Consider the following 24,793-nt stretch of genomic DNA (forward strand, 5'->3'; position numbering starts at 1 on the left):
CAAACCACTAGCGGTCGACTATGGCTGGTAGTTAATGCAAGTAGTTAAGGTGGATGTTTATGGAGTGCTTCATTCTAGTGGTTAGTGAAGTCATGTTAAGGTGTCAGGATAGGGACCTTAGAGCCAATCAGGTAGTGCCATGTGACGGAGCAGAGGGTATAAGACCAAGGACAGGTGGCAGACAGGTGGCGCCTAGATGGTGGCCAGTTGGATGCACAGACAAAACCAAAGAGTGACTTATCAAACAGACCTTGGCCACGATGGATCTCTAAAAGGATTCACCGAAAGCATCAGTTCCATTGACATGATGTACAATGAAGAAATTTGAACTGGTCCCGTCGACAAAATTAAAAGTATTGATGAAACTACTGTATTGATGAGACATGTGAACAGCTTAGCGAGGGAGGAAGTTTGGCCAAAAGAATAACATCAAACAAGACAAAAAAACCAAAGACATGTGGCACGTCTAGGTGGCAGGACAAGTGGATCCACGGGCCAACCAATGCCTGACACATGGTGACACGCGACAGAAGAGAGCAGATCAGCCAAGTTAAGGGTCGGGCAGATCAAGGAATATCAAATGGTGATGTGAAAGATCCAACAGTTGTCGCTATACCACGATGCAAAGAGGCTCGCCAATTATCCCCCACGACTTGGTGACAAAGCACGTATGGAAAAGGGTGAGTGCCCAAGTGAGATAAGGGTCACACAAGTCTAAGAAGATCCAACGACCATCGCTATACGACGAGATGAAGATGTTCTATAGTTATCCCCTGCAACATAGCGATTGGTGAGGTGGTAGTTGAGGTAGCATCCAGGTGGGCTCAGAACGAATCAGGATGTGCCACATGGCAGAGTGTAGAAGAAGAACCAAGTTGAGACTAGGAAGAGGTGGGTTCTATCTAAAGTGCTAGGTGAAGTGGCAATCCAATGACTAGAAAGGTAGAGTCCAGGTGGACTCAACGCAAAATGAGGAGAAGTCATCAGGTAGTTTGGGGTCCGATTTAAGCTTGAGAGTAAGTTTGCATGAGTTTTTCTCATGATTTTTAGCCTATTTTGCTGGCTTTTTATTTCTACTCGAGGATCAGTTTTTTAGAAAAGATATTTTCAGTAGGAGTTCATCTTGAGTCATTCTAGAGTCATCTTTCCTCTACTTTTCGGAAGGTTTTTGTATAAAGTGAAAAAGTTTTATCTTTCTTCACTACTTCTTGATCATTCTCTTGTTGGTTTTAGCAGAGAATATATTCTTGTAGCTCCTGTGCATTTTTATGACAAAATACTGAATAAAATTATCAGCTTATGCCGTATATTTTTGGAGTTCATTTTCTTATTCATGATTGAGAGCTAGTTTATTGTGTTATTGTCTAGATAACCTTTAAATTTTCTATCTCATTTGTAACTCACAGGTTGTGCATTGTGATAAATTGGTTCATTTGGTTGATTGTGAAAGTTTTTTCTTTCCTTTCAATTTCTTGAAGTTTAAATCCTTTGCATGAAATATGTATGTGCTATGAACCAGAAGTCTATTTGTGCAGATTGGTTTCTTTAGGAGTGTATTTTTGTCATTTTGAGATATCATATTGATGCTTCACCTTAGTTTAGCATTCACAAAGTCATTTTATTTTCATTTTTAGTTTCCTATCCCTTTTCTTGGTAAAGAATTTAGAATTATTCATAGGGAACCATCCCTTCATCTGGAGATTAATTCTCACTATAGGCAACCCATAGGTCTGAGAATTATCCCATGCGTCACCATCTTGAGCTTTCATCTTGTGTATTACAGGTGCAATTTGAGTGACAACAATAACATTCATGTACATGTTCTTCAAATCTTCATACCCTTAACTCTCTATGTTACAATGTATGTATGCCCTAGGGTCTTCAACAAATGCAAATCCCTTCGAGATTTTAGGAAATGCACCAATGGATTCATCCGACTTTTCTATCTTAGGAATTATTTTGAAAATGGGTCTAGGACGCTTAACATTTTCCACCATGATAGGGTTTGCAACTAATTCAAGAATGGAGGATGAAGAAGCCATTAGGAAAGATAAATACCTTTTAACTGTGAAAACCTTGAATGCTCTAAAAGACCTTTGCTGCTTCTCCTTTAGAATTCCTTAGCTCAATTTTGCTCTCTTTGAATGCTTGAATGCTTGGTGAGATGAAATGAGAAGTTTACGGTGCTTTATAATCAAAAGTTCTCTCAACAACCACATTAAATACTTTTCCGGTGAAGTGAAAACTCCACATATCTGTCGGTAAAGAAGAAATATAAATTCTTACCACCAACCGAGGGTAAATGCATGATTTTGAATTAGTTGCTTACCCCTAAGGATTATTCCTTAGTTACAAGAAGAATCTCCTGTCGGTGCAGGATTGCTCTCTTCTACCAGTGCAGAGATAGACTCGTCATTTCTCTGGTCTCTCTTCCTAATCCATTGCTTAGTGAATTCTTGCTTGATTTCATTTACCTTTTCTTTGCCTTTGTCATTATATCCTTTATTGTTTGCCAATACACTCTTGCTTCTACAAAATTTTGCAATATGCCCAATCTGGTTACATGCATAACAAGTTACATTGTTTCTCTGAATAGCTTTTTTATAACCATGACCGGTTTGAGTTTTGCACTGATTAGATAAATGTCCAAATGTACCAAAAACATAGCATTTCACATTCATTCTGCAATTGTCTTGAGTTATGACCATTTTTATTGCATTTGGAACATTACCGGTGGGTAAGTTTGTATTCTAATTATTCCTATATCTGCAATGATTTGCTCTATGACCAAATTTGTTGCAATTAAAACATTTCCCATTGAATTTATAAGCTATAGGTTGCCTTACTGGTTTGTTGTGATCATGATTGTTTGTAGTACCGGAACTTTCTCCATGTTCAAATCCAAGTCCAATTGTTTCTCCATCAAGTTTCTGACTTTTCAGCATATCATCAAGCTTCTCTGAACTTTTCTTGAATTTGTCTTTGTATTCATTTGCAGTGACAACCTCACTTTCCAGAGTGCTAACTTGTGTCATAAGTTCCTCTTTGTCATGTTGCATGTGAATCAAATCTATTTTAAGAATATCATTTTCATAACCAAGCCTTGTAGATTCATCAACTCTTTGATTAAGTCTTGTAGCCAAATCTTCCTCATTCCTTTTTCTATCTTCAATATCCTTGTACAATCTCATGGTTAAATCTTGCATCTCATTCTTCATGTTACTATTCTCTTGTATCAGTTTCTTTGCAATATCTCTAAGAGTTTCTTTTTCTTCATCATCTTGGTTTTGCAATTTCACATGTAATCCTTTTCTCTTATTCTTTGCTATAACTAAGTTTTCTTGAAGTGCTTTGATAAATTCCCGAGCAGTTTTGAGTTCATCTTCTAGTTTGATATTCTTTATTTTTTTTGCATCGAAATCTTCAAGAGCTCCTTCAAACTATTGTCTCAAACTTTCCATCGGTACCGGTTTTAGAATCTTCCTCAAGTTGCTAGGCTTCTACAAATAGAGGACTAGGCTCTGATACCAATTGTTAGATACTTGATCAGTCCCAAAGACACTAAGAGGGGGGGGTGAATCAGTGTCTGACTGATAGATGAAATATTTAAACTTATTTGCAATTCTACAACTGAAATTAATATACCAGTAAACAAATAACAATGCAGTAAAAAGAAATAAGAGAGATAGCATCAATGCACACCATAACACAAGATATTTTGGCAAGGAAACCCGATAGGGGAAAAACCTCAGTGGGATTTGTGACCCATAATATTTACTCACTGGCCAATATGAATAAATATTACTTATACAATAGGGGCCTACACATGTAGGAAGGCCAACAGCCTAGAGCTCACTGCTCAACACCAAAATGGAGTCCCACTGACTACCAAATTGGATGGTTAAATCCAATGATAATGTACTGCTCAAAATAGAATCTGCAATGCTGGATTCAGTACCAGTTTAAGCTCTGTTTGATACCTCTTCCATAAACTTTTCTTCGCTCTTCTCTTCTCTTATTCACTCATAAAATCATTACATCAAAATGTGTATACATTTATTCGCTCTCATATATCGCTTGCATTCCTTACCTAATTACATTTCAAAATGACCTACAAGATCTCATAGATATATGAGTCTTTACAATACATCATGTCGGCTATACAAATAATTAATTCATTACAATGTATTTCATATAAACAAAATTATATCAATGTTGGGTTGAAATGCTGGTATAATCTGTTGTCGGTGTAACTAGATGCCGGTGTGAATGATCTTTGTTGTAGTTGCCGGTGACGGTATGCGATGTGTATTGCTGGTATAACCTATGAACCATGTTACCATTTTTAGGAATCTCATAGATACTGAGAGTGGGGGGGTGAATCAGTATCTAACTAGTAATTAGAATTTCTCAACTTAAAACATGCAGAACATATTATAATAGTGTACTGATATGCAAGAAATAATGTAATAAACATAATTAAAAACATCCACACGAAAAAGACACCATGACACAAGGATTTAATGAGGAAACCCGGTGTGGGAAAAACCTCGGTGGGATTTGTGACCCCCAATATCCACTTACTGGCCAATAAGAGAATATTACTTACAAAAGGGGGCCTACACATGCAGGAAGGCCAATTGCCTAGAGCTCACTGCTCAATGGGAAGTCTCACTGAATTACAATGTGGATTATACAAATCCCATATCTTGTATTGCTTTACAATAGCATCTATAATTCTTGATCCAGTACTGGTTTCTGCTTTGTTCTTTACATAAAACCTTTAACCTATATTTCACATAATAGGTCTGCCTAATATCTTCTTTTTTCGCTTACATCCCTTACAAAATGTCTACAATGATCTCTTCTATATATAAGAGTCATTTTACAACTTGCCAAGTTGGCTTACAAGGTTTTTACAATAATAAACAAAATATAATATAACAAAAATCTTGTCGGCCTCTGTGCTAGTATGATTCCTTTCTCTGTGCCAGTGTCGGTGGTCTGAGTGTTGGTGTAGAGTGTGATTTGTTGATGCTGGTGAACTATCTTGCTGGTGTAATGCCTTGTCAGTGTAATGCCTTGCCGGTGCCATAGGATTGTAAGGTTTCCATCAATGACAAAACCTTCAATCACATACAATGTCTCATTGGAGTGTGCATGTGCCAACAATCTCCCCCTTTGGCATTGATGGCAACACTCATGAGAAATTTCAAAAGTGTATCCAAAAATGTGAAGTCTTAAAATGTTACCAAAACTGTGTGCTCCCCCTGAGCATATGATTCCTATGATATTGAATTTTCTCATACCACTACTCCCCCTTTGGCATCAATGGCAAAGGTTGTCAAGATGTCAGTAGAGTTTGTAGTTTCAACCTTGTAACTAGGTAATTACAATTTGAAATAGATCTGCCAAAATCAAGTTTATACTCTCCACAAACTTTTTACTGTCTCTTATTGCTATCTCTATTCTTTTAACTGTACTGGTGAGGTGTTGCATATGCTCTACCAGTGTTTTTTGTCCCTGTATCAATGCCTCAAATATTTCCTTCCGCAATGATGCTAGATAGTCCAATCTTGGACTTAGTTTTAATCTTAGATGCTTTTCCTTATTCACTATTGTCTCCTTTTCTCTTTCTAATTTAAATAACTCTTCCTCAAAATTTGTTATCCTTTGCTCAAAAACTGATAATGTATCAGGTGAGTTAACAAAATTATCAGCAAGTTTATTGATTTCATCCTGTACCTTGCTTATTTTCTTATCTATGTCTACTATCAAAAAGTTTGTTTTGCAGGTGTCTTTGTACAGAGTTTTGTATTCCTTTAATAAGTTACACAGTTCTGGTAGAAGCGTGTCAAATTCCCTAGTACACTTCTTTATCTGATCTTCAAAAAAAATTTGCTTTTCAATTTCTACTTTGTCCTTCAATGTCTCTTCCTTTATTTTCTCAATGTTCTCTATGATATATTTACACAAAGTATCAAGTTGTCCTAAAGAATCTTTATTGTCTATATTACTGTTAGGAGCAATTACCTTCAAAATTGGGATTGTGTCATCTATAGCTTTGTAAGCCTATGAACTACAATCTGTTATCCTTTTGATTGAATCCAAAAGTACTTCAGTTACATTTGTTGGTTTGTGGCCTACTGAGGAGGAACCAACATTCTGAATTCTACTGGTGGAAGAAGTAACCAAGCTTTTTGTGACCTCTGGTAGGTCTGTTTGTGTTTGCATTTCTTTAAGCAATGGTTTGTGTACTTCTCCAGTTGTCGGTGTCACTGTTTCCTCATGAACCTGTTCCTATTTCTATTTTGGAGCCTGTTCCTATTGTTGTTGCTCTTCTTGTTGCACTATCTCAGTCTAAGCTTCTTCCTGTTGTTCTTTGTCATCTGTCGGTTTCTCTTGTGTTTTAATAGTTTGCTCAGCTACCGATGGCTCACTAGCCATTTTAGTCTTACTAGTTGTATCTTTGTCTACCACAATGTTGATCTTTTGTGTATCAACATCTACTATGTATAAGACTTCAGGATTAGGGTTGACATCCTCTACATCCATACTTTCAACTATCGGTTGATCTTCTATAGTTGTTGTTACTGGTGATGTAAAAGAAGGTGGGGGTAAGTTGTCTATTACTTTAATGCTCGGAGGTCCATCAACCTTTCCTTTTCCTTTGTCTCTTTATTTTTGATATACCTTTATCGGTTTGGGGTTCCTATATTCCTCCTATTTTTCTTTTTCAACTAGGAATATATCCCATCCATTTTTTGTTTCTTCAGTCACCTCATTGACTCTTCCAACCATTAATGCAATGTGCCGGTGTGCAGTAGAGAATACTAACTAGTTGGCTTCAGCAATTAAATCATCAATTTCTTTAGGTGAGTTCACTGGGTACACAGCAAGTAGATTTTCTATCTTGATTTTCTTGTCAAGTTCTATTACTTCTTGTCTCCTTGCTTCTAGTCTTTTGAATAGTTCATCTGGTACTTCATCTACAACTTCCATCAAAAATTTCTTATACATGTCGATATGCAATATAACACTATTTTCTACTTGTTCTTTTTCATCTACAATCAGAGTGTCATACAATTTCTCTATATTCTTCAGTTTGCCTTCCTCTATAATTTCATTCAATAGTATGTCAAGAGGAGCCAAGTTTTGTTTTGTTCTCTTCTTCTTCTTAGGTGTCAGTTTCTTCTTTGGTGTAGTCTTCTTAACCAGTGATCTCACTGCTTGTTGTTTCTATCTTGTCCTCCTAGGTGAGGGTGTGGTTGCTGGTGAGGGATCTCTTTTCCTTACAACTTTTTGAAAGTTGTAGGCATGTCACTCTCCGAAGAAGTGCCTACCGGTGATAGATGAGTCTCAGGCTGTAGAGTTCCTAGCTCATCCTCAGTGATACTGGTTTGTTTTAACACATCTTCTTTAATAGCCTTTGCCTGTCTAGAGCCTCTTCTCACAATTGCCTCAACCTTTTTCACTCTCTTCTTAGATTGCATTTGTTTTTCTATAGTCTTAGCACTACCAAATACTTCTTCCTTTGGTTCATTTGGTGCTTCCAGAAGTGCTTTAGCATAAGTCTCAATTATATGATCATCTGTCTCATAGCCCATCTCTATTACCTAGATTGTTCTTGGGATGAATCCTTCCATCCAGATTTCATCCTTGTTTATTACAAAACATATTTCATCCTTATATTTGTCAACAATATTTTGTGATAGTCTGATTCTCTTCTTCATTTTGGCCTTAAGTGCTTGAAAGAAATCATGGATATTGTTTTCCTTATCTTCTCCCATATTATTGAATAGTTTTGTTAGTTGTTTGCCTACCGGTATATCAAATCCAAGTTCTTTGCAGCCTATACTGGGAACTTGTTTGGTTATATGTAGCATCAAACATACTAGCAGATTTCCAAACCTAAAAGTTCCTTTCTTATCCTTCTTAATCTTGCCTAGGTTGTCAATTAACTCATCCTTCAACCACTCACATATATCAATATTTACATTATCTATGATCATGTCATAAGAACTTTTAATGCATAAACTTGAAACTAAATTGAGTCTATTTGCATGAGTTTCCTTATACCCTAATATCATGCTGATAAACCTTACATTGATGTCAGTTACATCATTGACTCTTTGGGACCTTTTATCAAATGTAGCACCAGTTAGCTTAGTAACTAGGTCATTGGAGACCTTCTTAGTTTTGTCTGGCCTTTTACCAGTGGTTGGTAACCCTGTGACAACTTTCACAGCTTCCTTGGTGATTTTGTGAATTGCATCTAACTAGAAAAATTCACCATGTACCCTGCTTAAGACTATCCTAATCACATCCTTGGGAAATTCAGGAATGCAGAGGATTTCAGTAAATCCTAGGGTTTCAATGATTTTATGTTTCGGTTTCACATTTCCAGAATTATCACATATGACAATTTTATACATAGTTTTGATCTCTTCATCTCCCAATTCCTCTATGTTGCAGTGAATGTAAATTCTTGGGTCTTCAGCATAAACAACTCCTTTTGGTATTTGTGAGAAAGCACCTATATTGTCATCTTTCTTTGCTACTTTGGGAACTAGTTGAAATACAGGCCTAGGGCATTTTATGACCTTGACTACAGTAGGGTTTGCTATATATTCAAGTGCAGAGGTGGATGCCATAATGATAAATACCTTTTTCTGTCTTGGATGGATTGATTGCTTGAAGTGCTTCGCCTCTTTGCTTGAAATTCCTTAGCTCTGTAAATTTTGCGCTCTACGAATGTTTGAAATCACAGTGAAATGAAATGGAGCCAAAACCACAAATTTATAGTGTTAATTTGCCATCTACCACATTAAATGCATGCTGGTTAAGTATTCACTTAACATTGTCTATCGGTAATGAAGTAATTTCCAACTTCTCATCTCTAACCGAAGGAATAATAGCACGTGTCATTAGATTGCCAAACCCTCAAGGAAACTTTCTTCAATTTGATGAAGAACTTCCTGCCAGTGGAGCATCACTCTATCCTACTAGTGAAGCATCACTCTTTCCTACCGGTGTAGCATTGATTCGTTCTACCGATGGAGGAGTATTCCCAACATTTAGATCAGCTTTTCTAATCCATTGTTTTGAGAATTCTTTCTTAACCTCTTCAACTTTTTCTTTTCGTTTCAAGCTAGAACTTTTGTTGTCTGCCCGTGATCCTTTACTTCTACAGAATTTTGCAGTATGCCCAATCTTGTTACATGCATAACAAGTCACATTATTCTTCTGAATAGCTTTCCCATAACCTATGCTAGTTTGTGTTCTGCATTGATTAGATAAATGTCCAAATCTTCCACAAACATAACATCTCAAATTCATTCTGCAATTTTCAGAATTGTGACCAACTTTGTTGCATTTTGAACATTGACCAATGGGTGTGTTGATATTCTGATAATTTCTAGATCTACATTCATTTTCTCTATGACTGTACTTATTACAGTTAAAGCATTTTCCATTGAATTTATAAGCATTAGGTTGTCTTACTGGTTTGGTGTGATCCTGTGTGTTTGTAGTACCGGAGCTTTCACCAACTTCAAAGCCAATTCCAGAAGTGTCACCTTTAGGTTTTTGATTCTTTATTAAGTTACCAAGTTCCTCTAAGATTTTCTTGATTTTTTCTTTATGTTGATTTGCAATTTCTAGTTCTCTTTCTAAGACTTCTTTTTGTCTCATCAGTTCATTGGAGTCATTCTGAGTGTGCATCAGATCTGTCTTTAATAAATCATTTTCATAGCTAAGTCTTGTGTTCTTATTTGCTGCATCACTTAGTCTTCTAGTCAATTCTTCTTCATTCTTCTTCCTATCTTCAATCTCTTTACAAAATCTCATAGTCATATCTTGCATCTCATTCTTTGTAGTTATGTTCTCTAGTTTCAGCTTACTTAAAATATCATTAAGTGATTCCTTTTCATCATTCTCATTTTGCATCTTTTCACAAAGTTCTCTTCTCTTATTTCTTGCAATAGTAAGATTCTCTTGAAGTGCTTGAATGATATCCTGAGCTGCTTTTAGATCATCTTCTAGTTTGATATTTTTCAATTTTTTTGTACCATAGTCTGAGAGAGATACTTCAAGTTGCTTCATCAGATTTTCCATATCTACTGGTGTCAAGATCTTCCTCAAGCTATTAGGCTTCTAAAAATAGAGGACCAGGCTCTAATACCAATTGTTAGGAATCTCACAGATACTGAGACGGGGGGGTGAATCAGTATCTAACTAGTAATTAGAATTTCTCAACTTAAAACATGCAGAACATATTATAACAGTGTACCGATATGCAAGAAATAATGTAATAAACATAATTAAAAAATATCCACATGAAAAGCACACCATGACACAAGGATTTAATGAGGAAACCCAGTGTGGGAAAAACCTCAGTGGGATTTGTGACCCACAATATCCACTTACTGGCCAATAAGTGAATATTACTTACAAAAGGGGGCCTGCACATGCAGGAAGGCCAATTGCCTAGAGCTCACTGCTCAATGGGAAGTCTCACTGACTTACAATGTGTGGATTATACAAATCCAATATCTTGTACTGCTTTACAATAGCATCTATAATGCCTGATCCAGTATCAGTTTCTGCTCTGTTATTTATATAAAACCTTTAACCTATATTTTGCATAATAGGTCTGCCTAATATCTTCCTTTTTCACTTACATCCTTTACAAAATGTCTACAATGATCTCTTTTATATATGAGTCATTTTACAACTTGCCAAGTCGGCTTACAAGGTTTGTACAATAATAAACAAAATATAATATAACAAAAATCTTGTCGACCTTTGTGTCGGTATGCTTCCTTTCTCTATGTTGGTGCCAGTGGTCTGAGTGCCGGTGTAGAGTGTGATATATTGATTCTGGTGAACTATCTTGCTGGTGTAATGCCTTGCTGGTGTAATGCCTTGTCGGTGCCATAGGATTGTAAGGTTGTCATCAATGATAAAACCTTCAATCACATACAATGTCTCATTGGAGTGTGCATATGCCAGCAACCATTTGGTTGTCATCAATGACAACATCAACCATTCTCATCTAGGTGTATAATGCCAACACTTATATATCTGGTCTTACCACATAAACAATCTCCTTCAAGTTGGTTTCAATAAATGTAATGTGTAGATCAAGTCAACTTCAATCTTGAACAAAACATAACACCAGACAAAAAGATTATAACCACACACTTCCTAAAGGTCTTCCATATCATTGAGATCACAAAAATAATCACCAAAAACACTATAATCATCAGAGATCATTGCGGATCAAAACATTATTGAAATACCCTATTTTTCCTTGTTTCACCGGTTAACTGTCTACCAGTTACCTCCATCTTCTGAATGATTTATTGCTAGACTGAACAACCAAGAAGAGTTTCCATCAATGACAACCCTAAATGAATAATCAACCACTAGAAGTCCTCTAAAATCACCAAATAATTGTCAATTGCCAACAAACTCTCCCTTTGGCATTGATGGCAACACTTGTGAAAAATGGTTACATGTTGAAACCTGTAAAACTAGATGAAAGAATAAAAGAATTATAAGGCTCCCCTTAGATAAAAAATCCATGAATTTACAATACACCAAATAGTACACTCCATACATACAATTAGTTTGTACATTGTACATTTTTTACCTCATCTCTCCCCCTTTGACAACAATGCCAAAGATAGGAGATGCATCAAAATTGCCTGTACATATATACACATTCACCAGAGGGTTAAATCTATACATGCTTCAATATATCCACATATGTCATCTTTAGGAACCCAAGATATGTATTCCATCCTACTAGAAACTTCTCCAAAATTGAAACAAAACCATTCAAAACATAAGCATGAAATTCTATAGCTGCAATCTCAGTACGAGTCTCCTAAGACATGTTCTGAATAAAGTCCATCTTATGATACATTAGGGTGTCCAACCGAGGACCAATTAAGTTATGGAGTTCACTTGATCACCCTCTCCTTCTCCTTCTCAAAATTCCTAATCGACTTAGTGATTTTCTAAATTTATCCCTCAATACTGTCAGTTAAATTGGCTATGTGATCATAGACCCGAGAGATCTGAGTTAATTGCCCTTTACAATTCTCTATCTTCTTGTCTATGTAGTAAAATTGGTCAAAATTAGACAAGACTTGTAAATTTCACTACCTTCCACTAAGACCTCATCAGTCAATTTTAACTCTTTATCCAATTGTGCCTTATTATTATTAATCATTTGCAAAAATGTTTGAAATTTAGCATCCTTAAACTTCTCCATAGCTTATCGAGTTGATGCTTTAGATAAAGAATCAAATTGGGTGGATCTATGATCAATTAAATTTTGAAGCTTACCAGATGAACTGGTGCTTGCATCAAGTTGAAGATCTAGTACCATCTGTTCCAAAACATTAATAGATTTTTCAATGAGTTTCTTCTCTTCAAATTCCGATTGTGCTATCTCTTGACTGGCTTGCGCTTGAATAGAAGAAGCAACTGTCATTCTCTCATCTGGAGACATTTGATTGAAGGGTTTATCAAAATTGATGTTGAAATATGGAAAGATCCTTAGGTTTCAGGTTTTTGCAGAGTTAATTGCCACAAATATGAGAGTCTTCGTTCCCTTACCCTTATCCTTATTTGCTTTATCCCATTTCACCTCTTCTTTCTTTTCTGCCTCAAACAGGTCTGGATTTAACTTCTTTAGGTGCCTCCTATGCACTCGTGTCACCACTTGGTGCACCATCCTCTACCTCTATTGGTTTATCATTTTCATTTACAGGCTCATCCTAAAACAAAATCCAAAATGTTTTGCTCACCAACATCCCGAGTATCATCTTCTTTATTTACATTGTCTTCCAGAGGATTTTCTAACTGAGTGGCATCATTTTGAGAGATAGTACCTACAAGCTGATTCTTAGTATAAAACTTTTTTTCCAGATTTCACTGGTTTCTCTACTTATTTATTCAACCCAGGCAACCGTTAGACTATTGACCCTATGCTTACTTCTGAATTCCTTTTTATTTTCTAACAAAATTAATCTATCAATTTCTTCTATAGTGATACTGGTGCACTAATTAACCAGTTCACTCTCCTTTATTTCTCTGTCCATTTGGCTAGCAGATTTTCTCCTAGCATCAATTAGGTTGTACAAATATTTGGGAAGATATCTTTGTAACTTAATTAATGTTTTACTAAATACATCCATATACAAGATTACAACTTCCTCAATCTACCTCTGATCCTTATCATCAATATTTACATAATATACAGGGATGTTCTTCAAATTTCCATTTTGAATAATTTCATCAATTAATTCCTAAGTAGATAGATGAGGAATAATATGATACTCTGTTTTTGAAGATTTCAAATTGTCGGATTCTATAGCCTCATCTAGATCTGATTTTGTCTTCTTTCCTTTCATGGGATTATCTGTTGAGATAGGATCAGATCTTGCCTTCTTCTTCTTTGGCTCCTCCTTCTCACCACTGGATTGGGGTTTTCGGATCACTCTAGTGAATTCACCTTTCTTTGGTGCCTTGTGAATATCTGAATTATATTCAGTCTCTAATAGCATCAGAGAAACAACTACATACTCTCTTTGTGTCTTCCGCTTCTTCCTCAAAATACCTTTCCCCATTTTTGATAAACTGGATGGCTCAGCTTCAGTAGAAGGTGTCTTCACCAGAGCGAGAGAAGGTCCAATTACCTCTATTATAAGGGGAATAGGTGCAGTCTTTTGTTTCTTTTCTTTTTCAATTGCATCCCTTGCTACCCGAGAAACCTTGACTTTTTTCTCAGGGATGACCTTCCTCAACAAGAATGTCTTCCACTATCTTTTCCACCTTCCTCATCCTCGCCGGTTCAGAGAACTTGGAGAGAAACTCCATTGATTTTTATTTGCATGTTCTGAACCTGTCCTCCTTGGTGTCTTCCAGAGCATTCAACAAGTGTTGTGCATATGCATCCAAGGTAGTCTCATCAACCTCATACCCCATTGGCATTATCCATACTGTCTGGGGTTGAACTAATTCCATCAGGCATTCATCCTTGTTCACCATAAAAAATATTGTCCCCTCATATTTCTTGACAATTTATTTGGGGATCCTCACTCTTTGTTTCATTTTATCCTGAAAAGTTTTAAAGAAATCCCACAATGCAGCATTTTTATTGTCTTGGTTCCCAAGATTGTCAAGTCCTTGCTTTATTTGTTGCACAACAGGTCTGTCATAAGCCCATTGTACCCTGTTGGCTCTTGGGATTTGGTTCATTAAATAGAGGGGTGCTAGATAGATAATCAAATATCCAAATTTAAAAACATGCTTCTTATCTTGTTTAATCTTCTTCAAATTTATCAGCAATTCCTCCAACATCACACTGCACAGGTCATAATGACCATCTTCCTTGACCATTTTGCAAGAAGCATGAATAGTAGTGTTGGATATCAAATTTAGTGTGTTAGATTGATACAACTTGTAACCAATCACCATTGCAACAAATTTAACACAATCCTCTTTAATTGTGTTGATCTTCATCGATCGCCCATCAAATTTTGCACTGGTTAGTTTGTTCACGGTAGGGTTCGTGACCTTTCACACCCCTAGATTCTCACTAGTTTGATTCAAATAGGTAACTACCTTAATTGCATCAACAGTGATCTTGTAAGGTTGGTCTAGCCACATAAATTCAGCATGGATCCATCTTAGCACATATCTTACCCACTCCTTCTCTTCAAAAGTCGAAAAGTTCACAAATTGGGTGAAACCCTTTTTCTTCAGTTGTACAAATTATAGCTTAGGATTTCCAACATCATCCATGATTATTTTAGTATATAGGTCCAAGATGTCTTTCGAGCCGATTTCTTCGATTTCGTAGTGAATATAAGCTCGAACATCATGGACATGCAAGACTCTATGTGGAACAAAGGAAAATGCTCCAATCGGGTCGTCTTCCATGGACTCGTAAGGATGTTTCTTAAATATAGGATGAGTCATGTCCTTAACCTCAACCACTAGTGGAGTAGCAATGGAAGATGTGCATATGCCATTTTAAAATCTCAAAAAATCAAACTCAAAAAAATGGCCTTCAAAAAATACCTTAACCAACTGTTGGATGCCCTAGATTGCTTCATTGGATTGCTTTTAGCTCTTTGCTACCTGGAAACTTTGATCACCTTGTTCTTCAGCTTGAAAACACTATTCGCAAAGTGAAGAATGATTCTCGTAATTGCCTTTTTAACTTTGTAAACCTTGATTTCACTTCAAAATAAATGCACCTCAAATATTTAACTGGATGCCAAAATTAGCCATCTGAGTTCTAGATATCAACTGCCATCTGTAATCCATTCACTATAGATCTCATTAAGGGGAATTGCAATATTTGCATTAATTTTCCTCCCTTTAAGGCCAAAAGCCCTTGTTACCAGATGACGATTCTACATCGGATTCAAATACAAATCCATTATTTGCCTTATATTCATCCTTCTTTACCCACATCTTCTTATGATGATCTCTGATCTCATCAAATTTTATCTTTCCCTTTTCATCTGATTTGTTATTGTCAACCGAAGCACTGTTTTTGCTTCTGTAGAATTTTGCAATAAGACCGATTTCGTTGCATTCTCTACAAACAATATTATTATTCATAGGTCTGAATTTCATCTAGTTTTGTTTTGTCCTGCATTGATTAGAGATATGACCAAACATTTCATAAGAATAGAACCTTTTGTTTTGAAAGTTATTTATTACTGCTCTACACATATTTGACTTGTGTCAAAAATTATTGCATATGAAACACTAACTAGTAAAGGTAGAAACACTATTCATATTGTTCATCATATTGTTATTGTTCATCATTCTATTATTCATCCTACTTTTGTAATGACTTGCCATATGACCAAATTTGTTGCAAGTAAAACATCTACCATTGAATTTATGAGCATTAGGTTGTCTTATAGGAGGATTCTTTCTCTTGTTCTAATGAGGTTTAGCATTGCCTTGTCCAAATCCAGAGGATTCACCTTTCTTAAATCCTAGGCCTCGCATATCCTTCCCATGTCTCTAACTTTCTAGCATCTCATCAAGTCTTGTTGAGCTAGCTTTAAATTTTTCTTTGTATTCATTGGTAGTAGCAAGTTCATCCCTCAAGGTAACAACCTGTCTTTCAAGTTCTTAACCATTGTTTCTTGATTGTGTCAATTCAAGCTTCAACTGATCATTCTCATAGGTAAGCCTGAAGCATTCATAAGCTCTTTCCTTCAATGATATCCCATATTCTCTTCATTCTTATTCTAGTCCTTAATCTCCTTTGTCAGTCTCATAGAAATGGATTACATCTCATTCTTCAAAGCAACATTCTCTCTCTCAAGCTTGTTAACCTCATTAGTTTTGTCCTGGTATTCCATGATATGATCTTCTTTCTCCTTCGACTTATCATTAATTCCTTCCTCTTTTCTCTATAGATATTTGCTTGATCCTTTCAGCTCACTAATGAATTCATCAACAAGATTCAGATTCTTCTTTAAAGTACAAACTTCACTTCTAGCTACATCAAGATCCTCAAGTGCCACATTGAGTTGTCTCAGGAAATCGGAATCCATTGAATCAATCTCTCAGATCTTCCTCAGAGGAAATAGGCTTTGATACCAATTGTTAGAATCAGATATCACTAAGAGGGGTGGGGGGGGGGGGGTGAATCAGTGATCTATGAGAATTTGAAACAACAAATTTATTCTTTATCCATCGATTAACAATGCATAACAGATAAGAACATAAACATGCAACAATAAATACACAAATCCACAGCATGAGAATTTTATGTGGAAACCCAGAAAGGGAAAAACCACGGTGGGGCTGTACCCCACAATATTCATATACTATGGCCAGGAGTACATAAATATTACATAGATGGGAATGCACTTGCATTCAGGATCACTGCCTAGAGCTCACTGCTAAAATTAAGTTCCTCGAAGGGCTATAACCCTCAAGGAAGCCTCACTGACTTACAATTTGTTTACAATGTGTAAATACACTGAAATGAACTCTTAATCAACATCTGACTATGCAAAGATGAGTTTTAGTTAGGCTCTGAATCTTTGATTGTCTCTGCTTTGCTAAATATTTTGTCTCTATCTCAATCAACTATCGGTTGGTATGAAAGAAAAATGCGCACATGAAACTGGGCTCATTCGCATAAAAATGGATCACCATACACATAACATACCAAAAATTAATTTCCAAAATGATCTTATATATCCGGTCTTACCAAAAAAATAATCTCCTTCAAGTCAGCTTCAATCTCAAACAAAATATAGCACCCTACAAAAAGAGTATAACTGCACAATTCCTAAAGGTCTTCCATATCAATGAGATCACAAAAACAATCACCAAAAATACCGTAATCACAGGAGATCAATCCGGATCAAAACATTACTGAAATACCCTGTTTTGTCTTGTTTCACAGGTTAACTGTCTACCAGTTACCTCCATCTTCCAGATAAGCTGAATCATGACTGTCAAATCAAAAACCCAAGAAGAGTTTCCATTAATGACAACCCTAAACAAATAATCAAGCACCAGAAGACTTTTGTAATCAATGGATGAGTGTCAATTGCCAACAATAAGCCTTGTATTGCAAGTTCAGAGCAGTTAGTTCTTTTCTTTGTAATCTGATATATATAAAAGATATATTTTGTTGGCAAGTGCTCACTATGGTTTTTCCTTGTTTGGGTTTTCCACGTAGAAAATATTGTTGTTCATTTTTCATATGTCTGTTGAAGTTTAATTATTTATGCGTTGCATTTAATTTTTATTTTGGACTGATTTGCCCCCTAGTCCTACCTTGCGTTCATCATTTCTAAAGCCCAATGGACCTTAACTAGCTATATCCCTTTCATAAGCTTCATTTGGTTGATGTACTTTCACATTCTCCTACCAAGCACTTTATCAATACTCATATGTAGAGAATAGAGTTCATTGATGATGCAATTTAAATCCTACATGAAAGCCTTTTGGAAGTGGTTGTGGATGAGACTCTGACAAGTGTGGAGTAGCTATGGTTGATGCTTGACAAATTGAAGGAACATGCTTCCAAATTGGAAACCACAATATTTAAGGATGTAGAGAAGAAGTTGAAATGTAAAAGACTAGAATATTTGATAAATAGGTGTGCAGTAGCACATATCTAGCTACAAGAAGCCATAAATATTTTTGAGAAGAGTGTAAATAATGTAGTAGAGGTAAACCAATTTTTTCATCAGTAGCCCATATCTACTAAGAGAATTTCAAATCAAATAGACATTATAGACTCACAAATTGTGCAACTATCTAATACAATTGATTTGAAGGAAGATGTAGTAGGAGATGACAGGATCTAGCTAAAAAATTTGTACATAAAATTGAATCTATTGGTTAATCAGAAGGAAAAAATTAAGAAACATTTCTATCATTTAAGAGATTTTGTAGATTTGGAACTCACTAGCATGGTGAAACTTTTTGAATACTATCAAAAAATTTATTAAGTAGTTAAGGTTCCCAACAGCAACAATGAGGCTGAGCATTTTATTTTGAAGATTTAAATTCAATGCAACATTTTTCCTTTGCAAGAGATGATTGGAAATTCTAGAGCATTATAGAAATATTTAAGTGTCTGCAATATATTATGACTAGCTATGATTATTTTGGTGAGGAGTATATGAGATAGGGTTCAATATTTTACTCCACACTGTGCTGCATCAATTCCTTTTTTCTTATGGTTGTAGTATGCTTCTAGTGCATGCAAAATAATGTTAGATGTTAGGTTTCATGTTCCTATTTGTTCTACTGTTGAATTTGTGATAGTTTGAGTGTTTGTCTTGTTGAAATAGTGTACCAATTTGCACGAATTTGTTGCATTCCTCTGCCTTCTAAAGATTTGGTGGTGTGGTTCATTGATAAAGTGTTGTTGGTGTCATATGAAGCTATGTTGTGCATCTACAGATGTTCTAGAGGTTGCATCATATTCTAAGTATGTTTGGCTGGATTGCATTATCAAATATATCATTTAGAGCCAACTTGAGTGCTTTCGGTCTATGCAATAGTGTGAGAAGTTGAAGACGATTATTTAAAATTAGTAGGAAGGTGTGTTGAGATGTTGTTTGTCTTCACATATCTTTTTCCCCTTTGCATTGCTATGGAGAGTGTAATTGGGACCAACTATTTATATTCTACATGTTATATGTTGGATCTTAAGTTTCACATTTCTATTTGTTCCACAGTTGAATTTGTGATGTTCTAAGTGTTAGTCATGTGAAAATAGTGTACCAATTTGCAGGAATGATTTGCATTCCTCTTCCTTTTGAAGACTTGGTTTTGTGGTTCATTGATAAAGTGTTGTTTGCATAAGGTGATGCTATGTTGTTCATCCATAGATGTTTTGGAGGTTTGCACCATATTCTTAGTATGTTTGGTTGGATTTCATTATCAATTGTATTATTTAGAGCTAGCTTGAGTGCTTTTGGTCTATTTAATAATCTGGGAAGTTGAAGGCAATGATTTGGAATTAATAAGAAGGTGCGTTGACATGGTGTTTTTCTTCACTTATATTTTCCATTTTGCATTTCTTTGGAGAGCGTATTTGGGGCCAAATATTTATATATTTACATGTTACACAAAATTAGGATGACCTAATTGATGTATCTCTTTGTTGCAGATGATATATAAGGGATGAGATATTTTGGAGGATAGTAAGAAATTGAATAAATAGTAGTGTATATTCTATTGTGCAAAAGAAAAGATGCACATTTGTGGATGAAAAGTAATGAAGTTAGTTTCAGATGTTTAGGAAAGTGAATTGTAATCAACGTTTTAGAGATACACCTCTTCGATTCATCAATGACAAGTCATTGTAAACAAATATAGTATATCTTTCCCTAAATAAGTGATCTTTAGTGTTTTACAAGTCCATTGTATCTTGCCCTAAGGTTGTGTGTTTTAGTTTGCAAGTCCAAATATGGAGAAATGAGCTTCCTTCGCCAAGAGCCCTAATCTTTGTAATCAATTTACATATAGTGAGATAGTTCTCACTATGGTTTTTCCCACATTGGGATTTTCACGTAAAAATCCTAGTGTCCTTGTGTGTTTGATCTATTTATTTTTTATTTATTTACTTCTGCGTATGTGATAATTGGAATGAATGAATATTTTTTAGTATATGTTGATTCATCCCCTAGTCTTAGAATGTGACAATGTTCAACAACTTATGCAAGTATAGACCTAATATCTACAAGTAGACAATTGAATTCACAAACAAATAATTATAATGTCTAAGTTCCTAAGCTTATTTGCCCCTAAGTTTTGCTAGTTTTGGGAAATATAAATTAAATTGTATAGATAAATTTCTCTTAAGTAAACCATCTAGATGGACTAAATTAATAACAATGATCGAACTTCATGAAATTTAATGGAGTGTGCATTATTCTCTAAGGATGATGATTATACAATTTTGTAGTCATAATAATTTTACTAAATTTAATTTATTCTTTAAATTTTTTTTATTCTCATTGCTAACTCTTCAATGTTAAATGATCCATTCACATATTAGTGTTACATTTTAAATATATGGATTTAGCATGTTATATACAATAATTCACACCTTAGTAAACTCATAAAACTAGTAGCAAAAGACAACAAGGTTTTGAATTTCAAGATTATGGTTTAGATCTATGAGCACATAAATAACTTGGATAGATTTTGTACTCATAGAGCTAAACATGGGTAGTGAACAATAGAATTTAGGATTGGAGGGATTTATAATGATGGGATGTGGTGAAAAAATATCATATATAAATTCATGTGAAATACTGCATCTTGCACATTAGTTGGTGCATAACAATTAACTTATATAGAATCAAGTGAGCCTTCCCATAACTATTATACATTGGTTTATTAGATGGTCAAATAAATTATACTTAACATATCAAAATAGATGTCATAAATTACATGCTAACAAATACTCAACACTAATCAAGTGATCTAACCTCAAAGACATTGTGATGATTAGATAACAACGTAATTGTTAAATACTTTTATGATTAGAGGTAGAATAAATTTTTTAAGGGCTCTTTAATAAGTACAAAACAAACAACCAAACAGCAACAAAGTGTTCCAAATCACGAACCCAAATAGTTATAAAACCAAAAACACCAAAATTTTAGTTCAACTCCATTATCATCATGAATACTTCTTTCAAAAACATAAATATTCAATTCTTATTTTGTCTCTTTCTATTTATCATTAACATTTGTTAAGAATAGTACATTTGCTCACTTGAATGATATGGTTGAGCTCTCCTCGATAACCAAAGAGTTTACTTCTCAAGATTAAACACTTTTTATAGTGTTCGTCCTTCCATTTTTCAGACTTAACCACTTTTAACAACACTATTCTCTTTAATAGCCACCACCCCCATCATTAAATATAAGTAATGACTTCGCATTTTTGAAAAAAATTGATTTCATTCTCATATAGCACATGCTCATAAAGCCTGAAATTATTGAGGCAAAAATTCAGCACATGCTCATAAAGCTCTTGTTTGAGACAAAAAAAGTTGACAAATAAGTGTGTTGTAAAAATGAATGTTGTAGAAAGTCTAATTGTACAGATGGATGCGTGTGAATGGAGAATCCCTCAACGTTGAGGTTGCGGCTGGAATCTGAATAATGAATGCTTCTGTTGAAGCCGTCTTCATTATTTGAGATTGTTCAATTTGACCTCCTCCCACCGAATTTTAAGGCAATATCATCGTACGCTTTTACTTCATCTTTTAGTCTCCAATGTTACCAGCCAAACTGAAGCTGACAAAGCTGTTTTTTCCTTTTTGTTTTCATCACTAAAGTCGCTTCATGAAAGGTAACAAGGAATTCTTACTAATATTAGTATGAAATGAACAATAAATTGGAGACCACGATTGCCATATTTAATATTGATGACATTTATTGAATATATTTAAATTAAGAGATAAGATTTTGGTTCATAAAATTAAGATAAATATTTAATATTTTTTTATTTAATGAAGTGTAAAAATTATATTGATTATTTGATCATTAAAATTATTTATATTCTTTTAATAATAATTTATTATTTCAAATATCAAAATATTATCGTCTTCATTAAAATTATATAATAAAAATAAATAGATTTTATAAAAAAATTATATTTATATCAGTATTCAATTATGTAGTTTTTTATTAAAGCTCATTGATCCATGTTGTATGAACAATGGTTCACATGAAGTCATGTATCATTACAATGAATGTTGCAGATAACACTCATCGCATGTAGGTAATGCTCACATAGATGAATTATTGGGTCTTCCTAGGAGGTTACAAATCCTAGTACTACACCAACTCAAGCACACTTTGTTGGCTTGATGATGATTGTAATGAATGACTTCATATGTTGTCATTGATGGAACATGTACACACACACATGTTCACATTGTCTACCGATATTACTTCTAAAGTTACTATTGCAACTGGTATTGGAAGTTTAGTTTATGATGGTTTAGAGAGTGTCAAACTGGTACATTAGACAATCGGTATATGCAGGAATTACTTGACACCAACTTGAAGATTCGGTGAAGACCATCAAACAAGCAATGGAGGACAATCGATTTACATGTTGACAGTGATTAACTCTAACCGGTATCGTTGTTCCAACCGATATTCACTGATTGTGTGATGAGTTATCACCGGTCGTGATGAGCTACCCATAACCAACAAATTTTGGCGGTAATTTGTGATGACTTATGTTTGATTATCTAGATACACTGCACCTAGGAAATTGTGATATGATTTCTAAAGCCGACATGAAATCTAAATGTCTATATAATGACATTATGATGAACTATTTTGAAGATATGATATGAGATGATTTGATGCGAAGATAGAAGTGTTAAGTTGCTGAAGGCATTGCAGAGTATGTTGGTGATGCAGTTTTGAGTGTGCAAAAGATGATCTATTCAAGCAAGTTGTGTTACTTCTAGATCACACCACCTGTTATTTTCTAATCACTACAACAGTCAAATCCCCTAACCGGGTAAGCTCTAACAAGCTTCATTGTACAAATCCTTTAACAAGGTGATCCATGATGAATAATGATGAACTACTAAGGTCCTAACCGGTAATGAGAGGGGGGCGTGAATCGGTACACAAAAAAAAATGCTTCAACACTTTGTCATATCAAAACATAGCTGACTGGTTATCTTCATCACTGAACTTAACCACAGCTATATCGGTTAAACAAAAATACTTCAGACAACATTCAATAGATCTTAAACCTTGATAACTACTTCACTGATATAATCATGCACGAGTTGTACCAATAATACCACAGCCATTTAACAATGCATGCATATCTAACTTAATCAAAACAACACAATCATCACATGAAAAACTCACAACCCATAACACAAAGATTTTTCACGTGGAAACCCAAATGGGAAAAACCATGGTGGGAATGAATACCCACAAGCTGTTTGTGAACTCTTTTGAAGTCCACTTTGTTAGGAGCCTGGTCCGGTTAAAGACTTTACAATAAAGGTCTTGTTAGGAACTGATCCTGTTAGGGATCACCTAGTTAAGGGATGGCTATATGCCATGTTAAAGGTTGAAATCATGTTAGGAGTTACCTCGCTAGAGGATTTAAATAACTCAATAACACTAAGCCACTTGGTTAGAGGATTTACAACAAAGCCTTTTAAAGCTACCCGATCAATGGATTTACCTTCTGTTGAAATGGTTAGAAGACAACAGGTAAAGCACCAATCTGATAACAACACTTCTTGCTAAGGTAGATCCTTTTCAGTTCCTCTCTTCTGCAATCACACTCTGCAGATTCCTCACTTTGGTTCGGCAAGTATCAAATCTCCAACATGCACACACATACAACTTTTGCCAACCACTGCAATAAAAAAACTCATCAACCTTATAGACAACAACTAGGTCGGTAGCATAAACCCTAAACCCTAAATATTTCAAGTTTACACTTACAAGCGGTCCAATCCTGACCGTCCAAACACATTACATAGAATGAAACAATCTAAAATAGATCTCAAGACATTCTGCATCATCCAATCTTCACCGCATCTGAAAATCAATAACCGATCATGTGCTCTTCACACACCACTAAGAAAAACACTCATTTTTCGAGGTAGGCATTTAATGCATTCACTCTTCACACACAAGAACTACAAAGAAGTCCTTCACATGCACACAATTGACGTCGTATCTCAATCCTTATCCTTATTCCTTAAGTAACTGGTCACAAAACATCATCGGTTGCACCGCACAAGCCAAACTAGAAACTCTAGAGCTGAACTGAGACTACCAACTGGTAGTCACACTTAGTGAACCCCGACATTAGTCCACTCCATCCTGGTTGACCATAACTGCTTCCGATCTTCATACTGGTTCACCTGCTTGAGCACTTATTGACATCAATGACAACATGCATTATCACTGCTTCATCATATGCCAACAATCTCCCCCTTTGGCATTGATGGCAATACTCAGTGTATCATTGCTCAGTATCTGCACCATTCTCAATAACATATATCGGTTCAACTTAAAAGATCACCACCACCACCTGGACTGGTCAGTGTGCACTTTGCTCAATCACTTCTCACACCACTTATTTCATCTCCCCTTTGCATATTGACCTTCAAACATATATCTTCTCCCCCTTTGATAGCAATGCCAAAGTGGAGGCACAAGCCTCCGGGCTCCACTATGTTGCTCCCCCTATGAATTAGCAT

This window comes from Cryptomeria japonica, chromosome 3 (genome assembly GCF_030272615.1).
Source record: "Cryptomeria japonica chromosome 3, Sugi_1.0, whole genome shotgun sequence".
Classification (NCBI taxonomy): domain Eukaryota; kingdom Viridiplantae; phylum Streptophyta; class Pinopsida; order Cupressales; family Cupressaceae; genus Cryptomeria; species Cryptomeria japonica.